The sequence below is a fragment of the Pecten maximus genome, chromosome 1, assembly GCF_902652985.1.
Source record: "Pecten maximus chromosome 1, xPecMax1.1, whole genome shotgun sequence".
Classification (NCBI taxonomy): Eukaryota; Metazoa; Mollusca; class Bivalvia; order Pectinida; family Pectinidae; genus Pecten; species Pecten maximus.
Window position 1 is genome coordinate 52,842,007 of NC_047015.1, and position 3,160 is coordinate 52,845,166.

The following is a 3,160-nucleotide window of genomic DNA, read 5'->3' on the forward strand; positions in this document are numbered from 1 at the left end:
CAGTCAAAGAAAATGATGATTATGATTCCCATATGATATCACAAGCAAAGTCAGTGATTCGTGACAACATAGAGAGTAGATACATATCTGCAAATGTATAAAAATAACAAAACAAAAATATAATACTCTGTAATGTTTTTATTTTCCTCAAAGTCATTATCAAGCAAGAACCTGGGATTGAGCCAGCTAGTCCAGCAGGTCAAGCTACCCTTCATACTCTTCCTGTACTGCCAGATGAACCTATGCCAGGGTTTTTTCTACTGCTGATGACAGTTGCGTTATAATTATATATCAATGATTAAAATTAAAAATGAAATTTGTTTCTCGTGTAACATGTTTACGTTTCTTTAAAATATATTGACCATTTAATAGTAAATAGTATACAAATGCAGTTGTGATATCTTAATACATTATTTACAAGTGGTACCCCAAAAACCAGCGACAAGAGGAAAAGATCTGCAATGGAAGACCGAAGCAAGGGAGCCTTTATCTGTTCTTGCTTGAGAATAAGTGATTAGATACAGAGCTGAACCTTGCTTACCCCTGAATTCAAACCCTCTCAATTGGTGGAAAGATAGCCAACATATCTATCCACACATTGCTAAATTGGCTAGATCTCACGTATGCATTCAAGGGACCTCAGTTCCCAGTGGGAAAGTGTTCTCCACTGCACCTGAAGTAGTAACAGCGAACAGTTTTTGAAAAAGAACTGTGACTTGTAAAGTAGTCAAAATATGACAATTGCGAATTTGTATGAGCGGTTGTATGAAGTAATGTGATGTACCATTACTTGAGAAAATAGTAAACCGTGGAAAGTTTTCTTTGAATTTTATTTCATTGATCATTTGAGAAAAAAAATGTATCGTGAAAATAGTAAACCGTGGAAAGTTTTCTTCGAATTGTATTTCATTGATCATTTGAGAAAAAAAATGTATCGTGAAAATAGTAAACCGTGGAAAGTTTTCTTTGAATTTATTTCATTGATCATTTGAGAGAAAAAAATGTATCGTGATACGTATCGTATCGTGAGAGAAGCGTATCGTTGCAGCACTAAGAAATACAAATATTAGCTTGATGCGTTTCAGAGAGCAATCCTTCACACTAAAGGCTGCAACGTCTGTGCTGTTGTTGAATAGACTTGTAGTTTCATAATGGTATTAACTTTATCACTTATTTTTCCGGGGTTACTTTCACTTAACTTTTTTTATTTTTTATTAAATATTTGCAAAAAGGATTACCAAATTTGGAGAGCCTTGTCGAACGCCAGTGGGAATTTGGAAAAAAAATGTTTACGATACAGTAGCTAGCTCTACCTTTGTGTTAATGTGTGCGAAAATGGTACCTGCTTCCCCCATTGCATGATTGTAAGAGGCGACTACGTTTGGCATCTTATCTTTTCTTTTCGTTCTAAACAACTTTCTTCTTCCTAGTGTCTGTCTTGAAAATCCTCGCTTTTGGCCTGTAGTTGAGCATTCGTCCCTGTGAGTTCTATCCCCTGGCCGAGACATACCAGAGTCTTGAAAAATGGTAGTCATTACTCCTGCTTAGCGCTCAGCATTTTAGGGAGTGGGACGACTGGTTTGCCCGTTGTCAGTATAATGTGACCGGGTGACGTGTCCTGCTGCTTGATGACTGCGGCAATATGCTTCAGTGAGGTAGCATTATAAATCGGCAAAAGTCCCGGACTATAGCAGTCCTTAACATATCGCACACTCACCACACGCATACATATCGCATGCACGGGAGCCATCCTTAAATGGCCTTAACTGTTGATAGGGCTTTAAATAAATAAACCCAAACCCTAGGACGTTAAACAAATCAAACCAAACCAAACCAAGTTTCTTTACATCTGTTTTTGCTTGATAAGGACTGCGTAAAAGACACGCAAGATAGTAACACCTTTTAAAAGAAATTGAAGCCATAATGAATTAAACATGTATCCTTTCGGATTCATTAGTGATTCTAAATACATAAAAAAAACCTTGATGATGTGTTCTCTCTTCAAAGTAGTATCTTTTTAGCCCACCAATGATGTTTGGCTGTTCAAATCGCCTTTCGTCCGACGTTTGGTTTGGTTCAGTATTAACGTCCTATAAATAGCAAAACTCATTTGAGGCCAGGCTCCCCTCAATCTGTCCGCAAACAATCTCTTTTATTTATATTTCTAAGAAAATTCGATTTTGTGACTGATCGGAAAACTGAAAAGCCGATAGCCAGTCATTTTGAATTTTCACTTGTAGTGCTCTGCAGATAAAGAATAGTTTCCAGGGCGAGTTAAAATGTCGTTTCTTCTGCCTAAATTTCATCATATTAGCAGTTGGGCGACTGGTTTGCTAAGACTGATAAACATAGTCAGAATAGATAGTTGCTCTCCTTACACCGTTCGCTCTAATGTGTTCTATGAGATAAATAGCATGGACATCTAAAGAGAATATTGAAGGAGCATTTGGAAGCATGTATCCCAAGACTGTATATGTCAATCATAGTTGCCGCTACCTTTGTCCATGGAATCATCAATTTAAAGGTCATTGTTTCATTTAAGGACGACTGGTTTGCCCGTTGGCAGTATAATGTGACCGGGTGAGGTGTCCTGTTTGGTGTCTTCGGCAGTATGCTTCAGTGAGGTAACACTATAATGTCGGCATCAGTTCCCCGTTATCACAAGGAGACTAACACAGATATACATCACTCCCCTAAAATACCAACGTCCCCTCTCGTCCCGATTCAATTGCAACATCTAGCAACTCCATTCTTTGACAGATCTTCATCAAACTTTATATAAAGGTTAAGTATGAGTATACTTCTGATTTGTTCGTGTTTCAGGATTCCAAGAAAAGGGTCAAGGTCAATGGTGCTAAATATGAACAAAACATAACTATTTCAATTTTAACAGTAACAATATTATTTCTTTTAAGGGGGGAAAGGGAAGAAAAATGGAGCGTTCGTTATCAAGATTAATTTGTTTGGATAATCATAATAAATGCAAACTGCTTGATATCCTGCCAAGTTTCTGAAACTTACGTGTACAATTTCGCCCTGGTGCTGGTGGGCGTAAAAACCATTGATTGCACTTATTTTGAAGTGGTAAAAATTCCCCGGTGAATCTTATAAGAACTATTTTGTCAAGGGATCGATATGTGGAAAATAACAAAAGCAATCG